At 43.8% G+C, this 21,135-nt stretch overlaps 1 long non-coding RNA gene across 1 annotated transcript; it reads right to left on the bottom strand.

Annotated features, from left to right (window-relative positions):
* Positions 1-6,905: 6,905 nt before the first annotated feature.
* Positions 6,906-20,408, bottom strand: LOC132805673 (uncharacterized). Its single transcript, XR_009640946.1, has 3 exons — positions 20,359-20,408; positions 14,717-14,842; positions 6,906-7,007 (listed from the first exon to the last, which is right to left on the bottom strand). It is a non-coding gene; the product is annotated as an uncharacterized LOC132805673 (long non-coding RNA).
* Positions 20,409-21,135: the final 727 nt, after the last annotated feature.

Here is a 21,135-nt window from a genome sequence, read left to right as displayed (position 1 = left end):
GGCAAACACATCGGGGCACAGTACTCCAGATGTTGTCTCACCAATGTTTGTAGAAACCTTCCTTAGTCATTCATTCCTGATGAAGAGCTCATGCTTGAAACGTCGACTCTCCTGCTCCTCAGATGCTGTCTGACTGCTGTGCTTTTCCAGCACCACACACTCGACACTTGATAATGAAGGCAAGTATCCCAGATGCCAGATTTGTCAAACTGACTACCTGCACTGACCCCTTCATGGATCTATAGACTTGGACGCCACGACCCCTTAGTACTCCACTGGAATTGAGCATTCATTGTGTATGTCCTTAATTTCCATTTGCCAGTACCCTGCCCAATTTACCAGCTGATCAGTATCTGACTGGGACTATCCTCCTCACTATCAACAGCACCATCGATTTTTGTGTCTTCTGCAAACTTGTCAATTCCACCATCCGCATTCACACAGAGTCAGAGAGTAATACAGCATGGAAACAGGCCCCTCAGTCTAAACTAGACCATGCTGATTATGAGTGAAAATGTGTTGCTGGTTAAAGCACAGCAGGTCAGGCAGCATCCAAGGAATAGGAAATTCGACGTTTCGGGCACAAGCCCTTCTTTTAACCTACTGCTTTTTACCCGAAGATTTTAACCTACTGCTTTTTACCCCATGCTGATTATGATGCCCACGAAGCTTATTCCAAGTGCCCACAATTCTTCTATATCCCTCTCATGTCTTCCCATGCCATGCACCTATAAAATGTTGTTTTTTAAATATTGCTATGGTACCTGCCTCAACCATTTCCTCTGGCAGCCCAGTCCATATACGCATCACTCTCTGCGTGACAAAAGTTGCCCCTCAGGTTCGTCTAAAACCTTTCCCCTCCCACCTTAAACCAATGCCCTCTCGTCTTTATTTCCCCACCCCTGGGAAAACAACTATATGCATTCATGTTATGTGTGCCCCTCATGATTTCATACACCTCAGTATGGTCACCCCTCATTCTCTGACATCCCAAGGAATAAAGTCCTATACTAGCCAATCTCTCCCTATACCTCAGGCCTGCTTGTCCTGGCAACATCCTCAGACCTTCTTTGCACTCTTACCAGTCTTCCATGTCATTAATTTAAATAACAAACAGCAAGCATCCCAGCGCTGAACAATGTGGCACACTGCTGGTCAAAGACTGCGTTACTAAGACAACATCCTTTGTCTCATATTTGTAAGCCAAGTTTGAATCCAGTTTACCAATTTGTTTTGGATCCCTGTGCCCTTTCGTTTTTTTCCAGCTTTTCATGTGGGACCTTGTCAAATGTCTTACTCAAGTTCATGTCAACCACATCAACTGCACTATCCTAATCAATATATTGAGTTTTCAAAAAACTCAAAATTAAATTAATCTTCTTCCAGTCCTGTCATCCCTCTTTTTCACTTTTCCTGGTTCCTACTACTCTCCCTGCCTCAGTAAATTGTATTATTCCTAAAGTACTTCTCATCGACATGAACTTCTGTTCTTGCAATGCTCCATATGACTGTAAACTCTTACCATCCCGAGAAATCTTTATGACTCGAACGTTTGTCATTCATTACAGTTTCCCCATTCACTGTGAACTGCACCAGCCTCTAAAACTGTCCCTGTCTCTCTAAACTCATCTAGCTTGTTCAAACCGCACTTTGGCTGCAACCTTCCCCTCAGTCCCTACAAAATTCTCTATCTGAATAATGTTGTCAAGACTCGACAACCCTCTTGATCACTGTAAACTCTTCCCATCTCTCCAAACTTTGCTGTCTCTGTAACTTCCTCTAGTCCATACACACACCCTAACCCTGGAAGCTTCTTCAGTCTCTCAAATATTCTGTTTCAGAATAACTTTATCGAGTCAATACAATCATTCCTACCTCTGCCAATACAAACCTCCCTATCCGTGTATTCACCTTCAGTCCCTATAAACTTCCCAGGAAGTTCTTGCCACAAGAACCTGTTTTGGGACCACTGCTGTTTGTCAATTTTATAAATGACTTGGACGCAGGCAAAGGTGGATGAATTAGTAAGTTTGCAGATGACACTAAAGTTGAGGAGTGGTGGACAGTGTGGAAGAATGTTGCAGGTTGCAGGTTCTTGGATAAACTGCAGACGTGGGCTTAGGAGTTGGAAATGCAGTTCAATGCAGATAATTCCGAGATAGTTCAATGTCGGGGTGCTGAGGGAGGAGAGAGCGAGGGGGAGGGTGGGAGAGAGACAGACAGACAGACAGCAAGCAAGAGAGAGAAACAGCGAAAGAGAGCAGACAGCGATAGAGAGAGACAGTGTGTGTGAGACAGAGACAGGAACAGCAATAGAGGGAGAGAGAAATGAAACAAAGAGAAAGACTCAGACAGAGAAAGATGGAAAGAGTGAGAATCAATGAATGAGTGAGAGAGAAAGTGACAGAGAAAGACAGAGAGGGAAAGAATGGCAATAGCAGAGACCCGGAGACAGACAGTGGGAGAGGGAGGGACAATGAAAGAGAAAGATGGGGAGTTGAGAGAGTGAAAGAGATACAGATAATGAGATATAGAGAAAAGGATGTAGTCAGAGAGAATGAGAGTGAAAGAGAGAAAGAAAGGGAGATACATAGACAGTGTGATAGAGAGACAGTTAAAGAGAGAGAGACACTGAGACAGAGTCAGAGCAGGTTTATAAAAAAAGCAGAAGGAGGGAGTGATGAAGTAAGAGAGAGAGACTGGCAGAGTCAGTTAGAGAGGGAAAGACAGTGTGAGAGAGAGGCACTATTAGGGAGACAGAGCTTGGAGAGAAAGACAGTGAGAGATAACAAGATAGAGAAAGAGACACAGAGTGAGCGAGAGAGTGAAAGTGAGAGAGAGAAATCACAGAGAACAAGGCAGACAGACAGAGAGATAATGACAGAGACAGACAGACAGTGAGTGATATAAAGAGTGAAAGAACAAGAGTGTCAGAGTGTGAGAGTGAGAAAGTGAGAGTGGTAGAGCAACACAGAGAAAGAGAGAGAAGGGTTAAGGGAGATTGTATCAAATGGAGACAGGCCAGAGAGAGAGACACACAGAAAAGTTTCACCAACCTGAACGACCTCTTCTCTGAATTAAATAACGACTCTGCCCTTGAAGCCTCAATTGATGTCATTGTCCCCCTGTTGGCCCATTCATTATTTTGATTTGGCCAGACACTTACATATTGCAAAACAACCATCTTGGCCAGATGATCCATGAACATCCAGACACCACTTGCGTCAATAGGGATCGAACACCAAGTGCAAAAGTTAATTTAGATTGCAGTTGTATATTCCTTTCGTTCTGACCCATTTGATTTCTATAACCTGCTACCTGGTTGCAGACTGTCCTAAAGCAATACATTTGTTCATTGTTCAAACATTCAGTGGAAATAAGATGCCTCTGTATAAGAACTTGTCAGAAGGCAATACTTCATCTGAAGAAATACTTTTATGTTGATCTCTCCACTGGAAGCATAACTTCCATCATAAGATCAGCGATACTGTGCATTTTACTCAAAGGCACAATCCAGCGGACATCTGGCAAGTGGACAACCTGACAGTGAAGCATTGCCTCCCCCCAGCTCCTGATAATGTGACAGTCTGTATACGCTGTAGTCTGGTTAGCTTGCAGTTAAATCGAAAATTTTAAAGATTTCATCATTTGTAACAAATTTGATTTCCAATCTTGAGCGAAAGCCTGAAAGAGATCCAATCATGTAATACAGGGGAAGGTAAAGAGTGTTGTTAATTAAAGGAAGAGTTGTGCAAAGCTGATGTTGGGTTGTGGGGAGCGTTTTCTGGTGCAGTGGTAATGTGCTAAATGTATAAAATATATATAAAGCTGACGTTAAACACTCAGAACATTTTCTAATTCCGTAAAGCAGGAACTAACAAAATAATGCATGGAATTAAACACGTGAGAGTTATAAACGTGTGTTTGAAACCACTTTCTATAGATGAAGCAAAATGTGCTCAGAAAAGTCAAATATGTGCATTCATTTGGCAGCAGAAGAAAACCTGCAATTGGGACAAAGTGAATAACAGAGAAAAAAATGTTATTTTGGGTCTGTCTTCAGAGGTGAAAATTTGCTAAGTTTCTCAACAATACAATAGAAGCAATACCCTCGTCAAAATCAGGAGATAAACGAATTGGTCATGAGCGAACAGAAGTAGTACTGGAGAAAGTAATCCTGGAATCTGAAAACCAATGTCTCATTATCGATTGCAGTCATCGTGCATAATCGTACATATGTTCCTGGTTATCTTTCCAAATTCTGTGATGTTGGTATGGCATCAACCCCAGTGAAATATCAGAATGCATTGTAAACGATGATGTAAGTGGACACTTAAAAATAAAATGGTGTGATTGGATGGAGTCAACGCAAATTTATGAAGATAGACATTATTTCACAAACTCTGTTGTGTTTCCTCCTTGGAAGAATTAACTGGCAGAACATTTACAACGTAAATAGGGAGGGTTTGGTATCCAATATGACAGAGAGCATGTAACTGTGGGTACCCAACTGGTTAGCATTCAGCATGTTTAATGGGCACCAAACAAATAATAGGAATACATCTGCCATCCTCGGGTTAACTTGTTGTGACCAGAATGCTTCCGAAAGGACCAGCCTTTTCACACCAACTAGTATGCATTGTTTAAATTTCACCATAAAAAGATAAGACATCAGAGTGGGAGTTAGGCAATTCAGCCCATCGAGTCCACTCCGCCATTCAATCATGGCTGATGGGCATTTCAACACCACTTACCCGCACTCTCCCCATCTCCCTTAATTCCTTGCAAGATTAAGAATTTACCAATCTCTGCCTGAAAGACTCATGCCGTCCCGGCCTCCACTGAGCTCCATGGCAGTGAATTACACAGGCCCACCACTCTCTGGCTGAAGAAATGTCTCATCATTTCCGTTCTAAAATGACCCCCTCTAACTCTAAGGCTGTGCCCACGAGTCCTACTACCCCTGTTTGATGGAAACAATTTCCCAGTGTCCACCCTTTCTAAGCCATGCATTATCTTGAGGTTTCTATTAGATCTCCCCTCAACCTTCTGAACTCGAACAAATACAATGCCAGGATCCTCAGCCGTTCATCGCATGTTAGGCCTGCCATTCCAGGGATCATCCGTGTGAATCTCTGCTGGACACGCTCCAGTGCCAGTATGTCTTGCCTAGGTGTGGGGCCCAAAACTGCACATAGTATTCTAAATGGGGCCTAAGCAGAGGTTTATAAAATCTTAGTAGCGCCTCACTGTTTTTAAATTCCTACTCTCTTGAAATAAATGACAACATTACATTTGCTTTCTTAACCATGGACTCAACTTGCGAGTCAATCTTTAGAGAATCCTGTACTAGTACTCCCGGATCCCAGTGTACATTGTCAGACAGCCAATCCTCAATCCATGACAGTAGCTCACCTCGAACACCACGGGCCCTCACCTTCCTCAGCAGCCTCTCGAAAGGCACCTTATCAGAGGCCTTTTGGAAGTCTCAGTAAATAACATCTACTGGGTTTCCCTGATCTAAACTACTTGTTACCTCTTCAAAGAATTCTAATAGATTTGCCAGGCATGACCTCCCCTTAACAAATCCATGCTGACTTGTTCTAATTCGACCCTGCACTTTCAAGAATTTCGAAATCTCATCCTTAACGATGGATTCTTGAATTTTACCTACAACCGAGGTTAGGCTAATCAACCTGTAATTTTCCATCTTTTGTCTCGATCCTTTCTTGAACAAGAGGGTAACAACAGCCATTTTCTAATCATCTGGGACTTTCCTTGACTCCAGTGATTTTTGAAAGATTACAACCATTGTTTCCGCTATTTCTTGAGCTACCTCCTTCAGAACCCTACGATGTAGCCCATTTTTAGAGCTTTTGGCTTATTGACTACAGAGGAACCTCGATTATCCAAATGCCAATTATCGGAAAATTAGTCTGCTCCCTTGTGGGCTCTCTCACAAGCTATTCCAAATGCCATCCTGTAAGCATTCCATGAATTCCCTTTCTTTGGATCCACTGGCAACATAATTCCCCCAGACCATCTACATATTGAAGCCCCTATGATCACCATGACCTTGCATTTCTGACACGCCCTATCTATTTCCTGGTACATCTTACATCCATGGACCTGACCACTGCTGGGAGGTCTGTTCATAAATCCCACTCTGTTTTATTTTGCCTTTGTGGTTACTCAACTCCATCCAGACAGACTCCACATCATCTCACCCTATGCCATTCAGTGCCATAGATTTAATTTCATTCTTAACGAACAAGGAACCCCACCCCCTCTGCCCACCTCACTGTCTTTTCGATAAGTTGTAAATCCTTGGATGTTTAATTACCATGTTTAAATGGAAGCTAGGGAACTTGGGGAAATTAATAGTGATGTCATAAAATCTATCCATATTACAGAGGAGGAGATGCTGGGCACCTTAACATCAATAAAGATAGATATTTCCCCAGGACCTGATCAGGTAATTTCAGAAATTTTTAGGAAGCGAGAGAAGAGATTGCTGGGCACCTTTCTGAGATAGAGGATGGCGATAGAGGGTTATTTTCCTGAGATAGAGGATGGTAATAGAGGGTTATTTTCCTGAGAAAGAGAATGGTGATAGAGGGTTATTTTCCAGACTGGAGGCCTGTGACCAGGATCAGTTCAGGTTCCACTGCTTTTTGTCATTTATAAAAATGGTTTGTATGTGAATATAGGTTTGCAGATAGCAGCAAAATTGGTGGTGTGTTGAACAGTGAAGAAGGTTGTCTGACAGTACAACAGGACAATAGGCTGAGGAGCGGCAGATGGAATTTAATTGAGATGAATGTGATGTGTCGTATTCTGGTTAGGCAAACCAGGGCACGACTTATACATGACACCCCATCCCTCCCCTCACCCTCCACCCCACTCGTAGCATGTTGCGGCCGCGACTCTGTTCCTCTTCCTCCTTGCGGTCTGTCACGGCTGTGTCGCCGTCTCGGTCCATCCTCCCCCTCGCGGCGTCATCGGACCTGAAACATTAATTCAGATGTTTCTTCTCAGATGCTGCCAAATCTGCTGATCTTTTCCAGCAATTTCTGTTTTTGTCTTACACTGAGGCTAGCCTGATCTCCACGCCTCCAAGTAACTATACACTGACTGTAAGGAGTCTCACAGTGATTCTGGCCTGATCTTCACACCTCCCAGTAACTATACACTGACTGTAAAGGGTCTGACAGTGAACCTGCCCTCATCTGCACACCTCTGTGTAACTGTACTGTGTCTGTAAACAGTCTCACACTGAGTGTGGCCTCGGTTACACACCTCCAAGTCAGTATAATGTCAGTGTAAAACAGTCTCTCAGTGAAACTAGTCTCATTGACGCACCACCCAGTTACGATATGGTGACTGTAAACAGTCTCATTGAGAGTCTGGCCTCATCTGCACGCCATTCAGTTACTACATGGTGATTGTGAACAATCTAACACTGAGCTTGTCTTTTTCTTTTTAAATTTCAAAATTATATTTGATTCATCAAAAATATCTTTCTGTATATACATAGGCACAAATGGAATTTGGTCCTTTCCAGTTGCAATATCCTTTATTGTCACGTGATATCCAACAAAGAATATTCTATTCAAGTAAACAAACATTGGACTTTGGACAAACCAAAAACCCAAAAAATGTCGCTTACACGTACGTCATTATATATATGGGAGACACTGGGAGGGTCCGATAACTGAACGGACCCCCATTTCCCTTCAGCAGGAAGATCTCAGACAATGGTCTTACCCCCCACTGCACCTTGGCAGCAGTCGCCCCAAGCTGTAGTCCATCCCTCAGCACGTAGTCCTGGACATTAGGATGTGTCAGTCTGCAATACTCAGTCAGGGTCAACTCCTCGCTCTGGAAGACCAACAAGTTCTTGGCAGACTAAAGAGCATCATTCACTGAGATGATGATCCTCCAGGCTCAGTCAACGTTTGTCCCAGAAACTATATGGTGACTGGAAACAGTCTCACGGTGAGCCTGTATTGTTCACCCTTCTACCAGTGTCTGTTGCCTGTTTCACAGTCAGCCTAGCCTCATCCTTACTTCCTTTGAGTCAATCCTTTGTGTCCCCTTCCAATTAGCCCCTGCGTTTGAGAATGCAGCCAGAGATCTCTCCAGGCCACATTTCATTCTCCTCACTGTCTCAGTGTGCCCACGTATACCACTTGTCTTTCCCTTTCCCTCCTGACTAGTTTTTGTGAACCCCAACCCCCTCCCTGAACCCACCATCCAGCTGCAATGTTCGGGAACCCCCACAATGGACGCTGCCGTTACTCTTCCAGCTCGTTCATATTTCTTCACAAAACAGAAACATAACTCATTGACAGGAATAAGTGGCGGGTGAATGAGATAAATCATACATCTGCAAGCAGATTGCTGTTCAATGGTGAGATTAACTTTATTTTATGTGTATAAATTAAAATCAAAAGAATCACGTGTAGTTCTGCATGCAACTCATTTCATTGAATACAGCTGTGCAAAGAAATGATATCTCTGCTGTTCAAACCATTCCAATAGTACAACATTGGAGAGAGAACATTTGGAAATGATACAGAAACTGCAGATCAATTAAAGGGAAATTGAAGGCATGCTCTGCACCAAAACTCTTAATCCATTTCACAAAGGAAATACTTCATTCAGGCGATTAAATCTGTCTTTACTGGTCTCCTTCCCATTATATTTTCTTCCACTCTATGGGTCACCTCAAATGTGTGACTCCATTTCCTTTCCAGTATGGCCTTACCCCTTCCTTTTTCCCGGGTATGTAACTGTTTCTCTTTAGTGTGTGCTTTATTTCCAGGGGAAATATGAATTCCAATGGTTGTGACCAGGACAGCCAGCTGGACCTCATAGAATATGAGTTCCCTGATTGGGGCTGTTAATCTGGACCAAGCAGGGAGCCCTGGCTGACAGATGAGAAGGGTCAATGTCAGAGATGCGGTCTCTGAATGAGGCAGTGATAAAGTCAAGGACAGTTCATGTGTAAATAGAGGGGGACCTGGAGAAGGCCACAAGCCTCAGTGCAGATTTCTTCACATCCATCTCCAGCACTGGGTTTAAACATTACTGCATACCCTTCCTTTTAGAGTCACAGGCATAGAGACACAGAGATATACAGCACGGAAACTGACCCTTCTGTCCAACACAGCCATGCCAACCAGCTATCCTAAATAAATCTAGTCCCATTTCCAGCATTTAGCTCATATTCTTCTAAACCCCTCTTAGTCACATACTCATTCAGATGCCTTTAAAGAGCAGTGAATATGATCTACATGAGCATCAGTCAGAGGTTAGTCAAGGTTCCTCTACTGCTCACCCGTAGACTGTTAGATCAAGGTTAGATCACATTGAACACAGGGTAAAAACAAGGACTGCAGATGCTGGAAACCAGAGTCTAGTTTTGAGTGGTGCTGGAAAAGCACAGCAGGTCCTCAGATGCTGCCTGAACTGTGTTGTTCCAGCACTACTCTAATCTAGACTCATATTGAATACAGTCTATTCATCCTCTCCCTATAGCTTAAACCCTGCAACCCTGGCAGCATCCTTGAAAATTTTTTCTGAACCTTTTCAAGTACAGTAGCGCCTCGACATACGAACAACCCCATTCACAAACAAATCCTGTTTACGAACAGGATTGTACGTAAAATCTTGCTTCAACGTACATACAAAATTCAAGGTACGAATGCAAAAAGCCCGTGTGCGACCATGTGGTTTCATTATTTTGCTTTGCTACGTGCTTGTTGAACGCAAAAGCTCTCGGGCCCCGCATGATCTCAATCAGTTCATCTTTGGCACGTGCGCTGTGAACGACCGTCCTAGCATTCTTATGCTATGCGAGCAATGGAAAAAATTGATTCAGTTCACGAACTGGGTCCCAGAATGGATTAAGTTCGTAAGTCGAGGCGCTACTGTACTGTTGTCCAACATCTCAGTTTCAGTAAAGCGTTTGATAAGATTATCTACGGTAGGCTATCACAGAAAATACGGAGGCATGGGATTGAGAGTGATCTAGTGGTTTGGATCATTAATTGGCTGGCTGGAAGAAGAGGGTGGTGGTTGATGGGAATTGTTTCATCCTGGAGTTCAGTTACTAGTGGTGTACTGCAAGGATCTGTTTTGGTGTCACTACTGTTTATCAGTTTTATAAATGACCTGCATGATGGCATAGAATGATGAGTTAGTACACTTGCAGATGCCCTTAAGGTTGGTGGAGTTGTGCCAAAGTATGTTGTAGATTACAGTGAGACATAGATAGGCTGCAGAGCTGGGCTGGGAAGTGGAAAATGGAGTTTAATGCAGAAAAGTGTGAGGTGATCCACTTTGGATTGAGTAACAGGAATACAGAGTAATGTGCTAATGGTAAAATACTTGGTAGTGTGGGTGAGGAGATAGATCTCGGTGTCCATGTTAGAGCCCTGAAAATTTCCACCCGGGTTAAAGGATTGTTAAGATGGCATATGATGTGTTAGGTTTTATTGGTAGAGGGATTGAGTTTTGGAGCCATGAAGTCATGTTGCAGCTGTACAAAACTCTGGTGTGGCCACACTTGGAGTTATTGTGCATAGTCCTGGTCATTGCATTATAGGAAGGATGTGGAAGCTTTGGAAAGGTTTTAAAGGAGATTTACCAGGATGTGGTCTGATACGGAGGGTAGGTCTTATGAAGAAAGCTTAGGGACTTAATGCTGTTTTCCTTAGAGAACAAAAAGGTTAAAAGGTGACTTGACGGAGGCACACAAGATGATCAGAGGAATAAATAAGACAGACAGTGAGAACCTTTTTCTTCGGAAGGTGATTGCTAGCACGAGGGGGCATAGTTTAAACTGAGAGGGTGATACATATAGGACAGATATTAGAGATAGATTCTTTACTCAGAGAGTACAACGGGCATGCAATGCCTTGCCTACATCAGTACAGGACTCACTAACTTTAAGGGCATTTAAATGGTCACTGGATAAACATATGGATGATAATGGAATAGTGTAGGTTAGATGGGCTTCAGATTGATTTCACACGTCGGCAAAATATCGAGCCAGTACTGCGCTGAAATGTTCTAATGTTCTAACACACCCTATCTCTGTAAGCTTGTTCAGTCTCTCAAACATTTTGTATCTATGTTCTATCTCTGTCTGCAGTGAGCAGCAGGGTTAGAATAAGACTGATACTGAAAATTTGGGACCAGTATTGGGTTGCATTTGCAGATGTGTTGTTGGACAGGAAAAAGAGGTTGTGAATGGAATTGATTTTGACTGTGAGGGATTCTTGAATTTATTGAGTTGATAACTGACTTTTATTCTCTGATGACATCTCATTTGATTCATTGAATGTTAAGCAGAAAGGATATGTTGGTAAATTTGGATTTTTATATTGTTTTGAAATGTGATAGATGTATTTGAATACGCACTCCACCCATTTACAGAAATTCCCAAATCCCTTAGTATGTTAAGTCAATTCTTGGAGTCTGTTCGATGCAGTATTCTGGAGCGGAGCATTCTTTACACCTGATTGGGTATTCTATAGCACACCTTCTGACATGAAACCCGGTATTCTCTACTGCAGCCAGCTTTTCTCGGATTTCCTGGTGTCACCTCTGATCTGCATCGTGTGCAAATATTTTACTGAAGACAAAATACTTGTGAATGTCTGGTTCAGTCCATATGTCCGGAAATGGGGATTTTTGCAAGGCATGGATGAACTGACAATTCCCCGTGTTACTGAAGCATTGATCTAGACATGGGCTGTAGGTGGTGTAGAGAATGATACAGCCCATTAGCTGGTTATTGTGCTGGGTTCTGTTATTCAGCAGAGTTTGGAAAAGCTGAGCTGCGGTGCGGTTCCCGTTGATCTGGGCGGGGTTCAGCAACTTACTTTCTGGGCAACTACTGCTGTTGTTCGGGAAGACAGCGAGGTAATTTCTACCTGGGTAGTTTTGGAAATAGTTCACATCGGAGGTAATGAAAGGATGTGTTGATATGCTGGTGTTCAAGTCTATATATCTATTGGAGTTTCCGCACTGGGAAGCAGGTAAAGCCACCAGGAAGGCGAAGTGTTCTTTCCCATAATCAGATGCCCAGTGCCCAGCACCAAGCGGAAACTGAAATGGGTAAAGTCAGGGTGTGAGTCAAGGGACGGACTTCAGGTGAAACATTCTCTGTGATGACAATTCAAACTTGTGCATCATTGTGACAGGAGGTAAGAGGGCTTCAGAATATGAACAATTTCAGTAAATGGGGGAACACATGGAAGGTGCAAATGGGAAATTGTCCACGTCAATAGGAAATAAGATACATATTTGTAGAGTATTATTCAAATAGTGATTGAATGGAGCAATATTGGCGTCCATAAGGAGAGGAGGGATAGGCTGGGACATTTGTTCACTGGAATGTACGAGGTTTGAGGGGTGACCTTAGAGAGGTTGAAAAATCATGAGCGGCGTAGATGAGGTAAATAGCAATGGTCTTTTTCTGAAGATGGGGAGTTCATAACTGGAGGGCAGAGTGTTTAGGTGAGAGGAGAGAGATTTAAAAGGGACCTGAGGGGCAACATTGTTACACAGTGGGTAGTTCGTGTGTGGGTTGAACTGCCAGAGGAAGAGGGAGATGCATGTACAGTGACAGCATTTAAAAGACAATTGGACAGGTACATGGATAGGAAATGTTCAGAGAGATATGGGCCAAATGCAGCACAATGGAACTAGGTTAGTTTGGGAAACCTGATGAGTATGGACACATTGCACCGAAGGGTCCGTTTCCATGCTGTATGAATCTATGGACGTCTTTTTCCAGAGGTCACTGAAATTCAAAATGAAGGTGCAGCTGGATAGCAACATGTTAGAAAGACAAACGGCATGTTGGCCTTCATTGGCTGTGGATTTCAGTACAACTTGAAAGCTTATACAGTTGGTGAGACCACAGCTGGAGTATTTTGTACATTGTTGATTCAAGTACCTATGGAAATTGATACCTACTGCGAGGGGATAGCAGTAAGGGTTTATCAGAATAATTGTTGCTGTACAAGGTTGGTCCTATGAGGAGTGTTGGGGTTGGGTGGGCCGGCATTCAGTGGATGGTATCAGAAGGTGAAGTCTCTCACTGATGTGTATAGGATTCTGACAGGGCTCAGGATGCAATGATGATGTTTCCCCGGCCTGGGAATCCAGAGAAAGGGGCCAGGGTCACAGCATATACACGGGACACCATTTCTGACTGAGATGCTGAGAAATGTCTTCACTCAGACAATGGTGACCATCTGGAGACCTCTACCGCAAAAGTCACTGTTTTTTTTTAAAGAAAGAAATATATTGATTTCCAGGAGCTAACAGTGTCAGTGGGTCTGAGAAAAGAACAGGTGATAAAGGATCAGCCAGAATCATATCGGAAGATGGAGCAGGGCTGATGGGAAGGTCACCCTTTGTTTCATTGCCCATTCTCTCCTATTCTTAGCATCTATTAACACATATTCAACTTTTCTTCTATCCTGGCCTGCTCTCCGTTATCTCCTTGTTTAGCCAGCCCTTTCGTATTTTATGGAACAGACCAAATGCCCTGAAGTCAGGGTGTGAGTCAAGGGACGGACTTCAGGTTAAACATTCTCTGTGCAGTGCCAGTGGGCCCTGTTTGAGATGTGTTACATGGAACAATGCCCATCATATTAATGAAAAGGAATTCACATTTCAAATTCTTGCATGGGAAGGTCAATGTTGCTTCATTTTGTACCCCTATCTCAGTGTTGTAGTAAATTCTGGGATCTGTGTCAGGTTTAAAGACAGAGTGATGCGACAGAAAGCAGAACATTGCTACTTATTTTTATACAAAACCTCGTGCAATGAATCACAGAATGCCACAAGCCTTCTTGATAACTCACTGTACCTTCATCATAAGGTCCTTTGACTGATGCACTACTCGATGCTCCATGCCATACGTATTGATGGGAAACGTATTGCCATACGTTTCTAACAAAGAGAGATGGGGAGGGAGAAGGAGAGAGACAATGAAGGCTACAGGAGCAGTGAACTAGAACTGGAGGTAGAGAGAATCCTGGAAGAATTGGAAAACAGAAAATGTTTGGGAAATAAGGACAAGGTGTGGAGCAACTAGAAAGCAAGGGAACAGAAGAAAGGGACAGAGAGAAAACAAAGAATTGTGACTGACAGGAAATTGGAATAATAAGTGAAGGAGACGGAGGGAGACAAAGTGAAACTGAGAGGTGAGGCGATTCAGTAAACAGTAAAATGTTGCCTGTGCGTGGGATTTGAGCATTTTCTCCAAACCTCACTTCGATGTATTACACTGTCTCCTTTATTTCAGGGTCAGCGGATGCTATCAATTTCACTCTTAGTGATGTACAGCCCCCCTCCCCCCAACAGCTTTTTTTTAGATTACTTACAGTGTGGAAACAGGCCCTTCAGCCCAACAAGTCCACACCGACCCGGTCGGGGCGCAACCCACCCACATTTTCCCCTTCACCTAATACGACTGGCAATTTAGCAAGGCCAGATCACCGAACCTGTCCATCTTTGAGCTTTGGGAGAAAACCGTAGCACCCGGAGGGAACCCACGCAGACACTGGGAGAATGTGCAAACTCCAGTCAGTCGCCTGAGGCGGGAATTGAACCCAGGACTCTAGCGCTGTGAGGCAGCAGTGCTAACCATGCCCCCTGGTCAGGTAAGATCTGTTTCACTGACACTTACCATTTAAAAATGCCAGTCACGGCATGGTTATCCAGTACAGCCGCATCTGACATGGGGATTGTGAGCAGCACCAACAGGAAAAGGCAGAGTGTCCGCATTTTTCGGATTGGTCAGCACCCTTTAAAACTGGAAAGGATGAAAGAAAAACTTGTTCAATTCATAACTGCATTGGCAAGAGCGTGAAAGATATGCAGGGACACATATGTTGGCAAACAGAAACTGTCTCTATCGTCCTGGGTGGTGTTTGCCATTAATTAAGCAGAAGGTCTGGTTACCTCCCATGGGTACAATTTGCAGGTGAAGATTGGAGTTTCTTCCAGGAATTATGGAGTATAGCCAAACTTTCGGAATAGGTGCAACAGGCCCACAGCTCTCTTGGAGGAGATGTGTTCTCAGACTCCAAATACAACAGGACCTTGAAAATGTCCAAAACAATGTGCACTTATATGGAACCTTTAAAGGATCGAATCATCCCACAGGATATTGCACAGGTTCCCTGTATTATAGGAGAAAGTGAGGACTGCAGATGCTGGAGATCAGAGCTGAAAATGTGTTTCTGAAAAAGGGCAGCAGGCCAGGCAGCATCCAAGGAGCAGGAGAATCGACGTTTCGGGCATGAGCCCTTCTTCAGGAATCCTGATTCCTGAAGAAGGGCTCATGCCCGAAACGTCGATTCTCCTGCTCCTTGGATGCTGCCTGACGTTCCCACTGATCACAAACTGACTCTGGTGCAGGTCCAGTTAAGCACAACACATATCACCAATTTGGATGGGTGAATCAAGAATAAAATATCCAGGTTTGATGACAATTCAAACTTGTGCATCATTGTGACAGGAGGTAAGAGGGCTTCAGAATAATATGAACAATTTCAGTAAATTGGGGAACACATGGAAGGTGCAAATGGGAAATTGTCCACGTCAATGGGAAATAAGATACATATTTGTAGAGTATTATTCAAATAGTGATTGAATGGAGCAATATTGGCGTCCATAAGGAGAGGAGGGATAGGCTGGGACATTTGTTCACTGGAATGTACGAGGTTTGAGGGGTGACCTTAGAGAGGTTGAAAAATCATGAGCGGCGTAGATGAGGTAAATAGCAACGGTCTTTTTCTGAAGATGGGGAGTTCATAACTGGAGGGCAGCGTGTTTAGATGAGAGGAGAGAGATTTAAAAGGGACCTGAGGGGCAACATTGTTACACAGAGGGTAGTTCGTGTGTGGATTGAACTGCCAGAGGAAGAGGGAGATGCATGTACAGTGACAGCATTTAAAAGACAATTGGACAGATACATGGATAGGAAATGTTCAGAGAGATATGGGCCAAATGCAGCACAATGGAACTAGGTTAGTTTGGGAAACCTGATGAGTATGGACACATTGCACCGAAGGGTCCGTTTCCATGCTGTATGAATCTATGGACGTCTTTTTCCAGAGGTCACTGAAATTCAAAATGAAGGTGCAGCTGGATAGCAACATGTTAGAAAGACAAACGGCATGTTGGCCTTCATTGGCTGTGGATTTCAGTACAGCTTGAAAGCTTATACAGTTGGTGAGACCACAGCTGGAGTATTTTGTACATTGTTGATTCAAGTACCTATGGAAATTGATACCTACTGCGAGGGGACAGCAGTAAGGGTTTATCAGAATAATTGTTGCTGTACCAGGTTGGTCCTATGAGGAGTGTTGGGGTTGGGTGGGCCGGCATTCAGTGGATGGTATCAGAAGGTGAAGTCTCTCACTGATGTGTATAGGATTCTGACAGGGCTCAGGATGCAATGATGATGTTTCCCCGGCCTGGGAATCCAGAGAAAGGGGCCAGGGTCACAGCATATACACGGGACACCATTTCTGACTGAGATGCTGAGAAATGTCTTCACTCAGACAATGGTGACCATCTGGAGACCTCTACCGCAAAAGTCACTGTTTTTTTTTAAAGAAAGAAACATATTGATTTCCAGGAGCTAACAGTGTCAGTGGGTCTGAGAAAAGAACAGGTATGTGACTGCGTGATAAAGGATCAGCCAGAATCATATCGGAAGATGGAGCAGGGCTGATGGGAAGATCACCCTTTGTTTCATTGCCCATTCTCTCCTATTCCTAGCATCTATTATCACATATTCAACTTTTCTTCTATCCTGGCCTGCTCTCCGTTATCTCCTTGTTTACCCAGCCCTTTCGTATTTTATGGAACAGACCAAATGCCCTGAAGACTATCAAGGAGATAGCCTAGACCGTAACTGTTGTCTTATTTTAAGGCTAGTTTAAGGTGCTTCATTCCGGATTTGAGTGGTCAATCTCATCGGATTTAAGCAAAAGACACTTCGTTCTTAACCACAGTTAGAAAAACTGCAAAACAAAAAAATGGCTCATTTTAATTCTGTCGAAATACTTAACAAAATAATGTATTATTTAACTAATACTCATCAGCGTCCTAGCACAGCAACATCACATAAATGCAGCCTTGGACAAGGCAAATCAAGCAGATTCTAGTCCAGGAGAAGGAACAGTAACAGCAGGAATCTGGCAGCAGGGAGAGAGGGAGACCTGTATCTGGCAGCTTCAATTCCAAAACCCCCAACTTCAACAACTGAAAGCAACCCCTAAAATCCGGGGTCTGTGCATGAGGCTCATTCATGCTTCTGTCCTTTCCCTTAAACTGTGACACTGCCCTCACTTTCACAAGGTCGTTGTGTCCTCGGGTTGTTTTTCACGAGACGTCTTAAAGGCAGAGGTGTTGATGGGTCTGGAAAGAGCCGAGTTTAACAACGGCTGGGAAGTGGCCAGTTCTCTCAGCTCAGGGTTTTTTTTTCGAGTTTGTTTAGCAGGCAGTCTGAAGATGATGGATTCCAGGGAAGATTGAAAACTTCGGCAGATGATTCCTGATTGCCTTTCTCTCTGAAATCGCTTTGGAAGTTATTCCTTCCTCTCTGTAAGAAGCTGTGCTGCAATTTACCTTTTTGCCAAGGGGTGTGTTAACGAAGTGTTGCTGTACTGGACTAGTTACCTAGTAGGAGTTACTGTATTGTGTCGGTTAATGTTTTCCATAGTTCGGTTATTTTAAATTCCGTTTTGTTTAGTTTGTGTTTCAACTGTAGGATTTAAATAAATTCTGTTTTGCTTAAAGCTCAGTTATTTGAGCAATTGCTTTTCACCGGGAATATCCACTTCACATCTGCCTTTAAAACAGGATGAAGTTAGGGTCTCGGCTACCTTCTTAAAACATTTTGAGGAGTTCTGGCCTGGTCTGTAACAAAATAAAAGCTACTTACTCTGCTTTCCATGGAGAAGACATCCCACCCTCGTGTTTACAACACATCTCTTGAAAAGAAACAGAACAGAACCAATCCCTCTTAAATGCGCATGTTATCACACACATCTCTCTCTCTCTCTCTCTCTCCCTCTGGGCTTCATCTCCATCTATCCAATCAGATCTCCCCTTTCTCCCCGCAGCACACCCAACCCATTCTTCACCATAAATACCCCTTATTCCCTGCTGCTATCAGTTCTGATGAAGGGTCAACAGATTGGAAGCATTAACTCTGGTGTCTTCCCACAAATGCTGCCATTAATTCGCGATTCACCATATTCATTACAAAGGTGGTTAGGGGTGGATAATAAAGGTTGATTTAGCCAGTGAATACACCAAAGTGCAAAAGCTGAGGTTTTTCCACTGCTACCTCAGAGGTTCGAAAACTGCACTTCCCTCCAGACACCGTACTATCTCTGAGCACAGATACTTCCAAAGTGCAAATCCAAGCATATGCTTCTGCCTCCTGGAACACAATGTCCAGATAATCACCCCCTCAATGAGACATCAGAATGATCGAAGTTCAGACTCCATTACATTAGCACAGAGCTGATGTTCCTTGACCTGCAGGCATTTTCTCTGAGTGTTGTTGGTATCGATCACACTGGTGTGCACCACCCTACCCACAATACAGCTGGAAAATATCATTTACCATCTATCCAAATATTGTGCTTGAAGAATTAGAATTAATTGGTTCAAACAGGACCTTTTACACACTCCTCTTACATTACCTTGTGAAACCCAGTAATTATAAATATAATGTTATGCCTTCAGCAACCTGCTTCAGATAGAGAGAGACAAATGGGCTGGGTGGTGGTGGTGGTGGGTGGGGGGGGGGGGGAGTGAGGGGAAGAGAGAGAGGCGGGCTGACAGAGTGAGAGAGAAAACCAGACAGACGTAGAGAAACAGTGAGAGAAAGAGACACAGACACAGACAATGAGAGAAACAGTTTGTGTGTGTGTGTGACAGAGAGAGACAGACAATCAAAGATGCAGAGTGGGAAAGAAGAACAGAGAGAGAAGAGGTGAGACAGAGACAGTGGCAGACAGAAAAAACGAAGTCTGAGAGGCAGAGAAGGAAAGAGTGAGAAAGGGAGTGAGAGACAGATAGAGACAAAGAATATGTGTGCGAGAGAGGAAGTTAGTGTGCGACTAAGAGGCAGAAAGAGAGAAAGAGACAGTGAGGGCGCTAGAGGAAGAGAGAGAGGCAGAAAAAAGAAAGAGTGAGAGAGACATAGATGGTGAAAGGACAAGAAATACAGACAGAGAGAGCGACAGCAAGAAATCAAAAATGAGAGAGAGAGACTGTGAGAGAGAGGTAATGACAGAGAGAGTGAGAGATAGAGCGAGTCAGAGACAGAGTAGAAACAGAGAGAGATACAGAAGGAGAGAAAGTTAGAGAGACATGGGGGGTGGGGGCTGAAGGAAGAATGAGGAACTGAAAGAGTCAGAGAGAGAGAGAGACAGTGAAAGACATGAGAGAGAGGGGAAGTAAGAATGAGGAACAGAAAGAGTCAGTGAGAGAGGGAGAGAGAGACAGCATGAGTGTCAAAGAGAGATAACCTGAGGGAGAAAGCAAGACAGTGTGAGGGAGGGTTAGTGACAGAGACAGTGAGAGATTCAGAGAGAGTGGGAGACTGTGACAGAGAGAGAGTCACTGAGAGAGAAAGACAGTGGGAGAGATACAGTGAGGGAGAGAGAGGGAGACAGAGAATGAGGAAGTTAGAGTTAGTTAGACAGAGAGAGGGAGAGTTACTGCGGCTGAAAGAGTGAGAGGGAAAGAAAGCACAAGAGAGAGAGAAACAATGAGAGAGACACAGAAAGAATGAGAAAGAGGGACAGAGTGAGATCAATAGTGTGAGAGAGAGACAGTTTAAGACAGAGACAGTTTAAAAGAGAGAGAGAGAGAAGAGACATACTGAAGGACAGAGAGAGAGAGAGAGGAATTCAGAAGCAGAGTACACAGGGACATATGAGAGAGAGAGCGGGGGAACGAGCAAGAAAAAGGAACAGAGAGAGATTGTGAGAGAGATTAATTGAGGGAGACAACAAAACAGTGAGAGAGAAGAGTGACAGAGACAGTGAGAGCGAGAGAGAGACATTGAGAGAGAAAGATACAGTGTGAGAGGAAGAGAAAGAGCGTAAGAAATAGACAGACAGAGTGTGAGAGAGGGAGAATCAGTGAAAGAGAATGAGATAGACGGAGAGAGGCACTGAGACAGAAAGAGGGACAATGACAGCGAGAGAGAGGCAGAGTGGGAGACAGTGAGAGAGAAAAAGAGAGAGAGCCAAGTGAAGAGAAACAGACAGAGAGGCATAAAAACTTTTCACCAACCTGAACCACCTCTTCTCTGAACCAGTTAATGACTCTGCCCTTCAGCCCTCAATTTATGTCACTGTCCCTGTTGGGCCACTCCTTCTTTAGAGTCAGCCAGACATTTACATCTTGCAAAACAATCATGTTGACCAAATGAACCACTGCACGTCTACCCAAATCTTATGTCAATGGGTGTAGAATGCAAAGTGTAAAAACAATTTGATTCCATTTGCATGTTCCCTTGCTTCAAACCAATTTAATGCCAATACTCTGGTGGCTGGTTCCAAACTGTCCTCAAGGTGAGACATTGATTCAACAACCATTGCTTTGGGTGGTCTGGTGGCTTAGTGGTGAGCACTGCTGACTTACAGTGCTAGGGACCCGGGTTTGATCCCAACTTCGGGTAACTGTCTGTGTGGAGTTTGCACATTCTTCCCATGTCTGTGTGAGTTTCCTCCCATAGTCCAAAGATGTACAGATTAGGGTGGATTGGCCATGCCTACAGCGTCCAGGGATGTGGAAGCTCGGTGAGGTAGCCAGGGGGAATGGGCTGGGTGTAGGTCAGGCACTGTTTGGTGTGTCAGTGTGGGCTCAGTAGTTAGCACTGCTACCTCATAGTGCCAGGGACCTAGGTTCGATCCCAGCCTCGGGCAACTGGAGTTTGTACATTCTCCCTGTGTCTGTGTGGGCTTCCTCCGGGTGCTCTGGTTTTTTCCCACAACCCAAAGACGTGCTTGCCAGGTGAATTGGCCATGCTATGTTACCCATACAGTCATTGATTAGATTAGATTACTT

Source organism: Hemiscyllium ocellatum, chromosome 51 (assembly GCF_020745735.1).
Source record: "Hemiscyllium ocellatum isolate sHemOce1 chromosome 51, sHemOce1.pat.X.cur, whole genome shotgun sequence".
In the NCBI taxonomy this organism is placed as follows: Eukaryota; Metazoa; Chordata; class Chondrichthyes; order Orectolobiformes; family Hemiscylliidae; genus Hemiscyllium; species Hemiscyllium ocellatum.
Note: the sequence above shows the minus strand (reverse complement) of the source record. Positions and strands in the feature narration are given on the sequence as shown.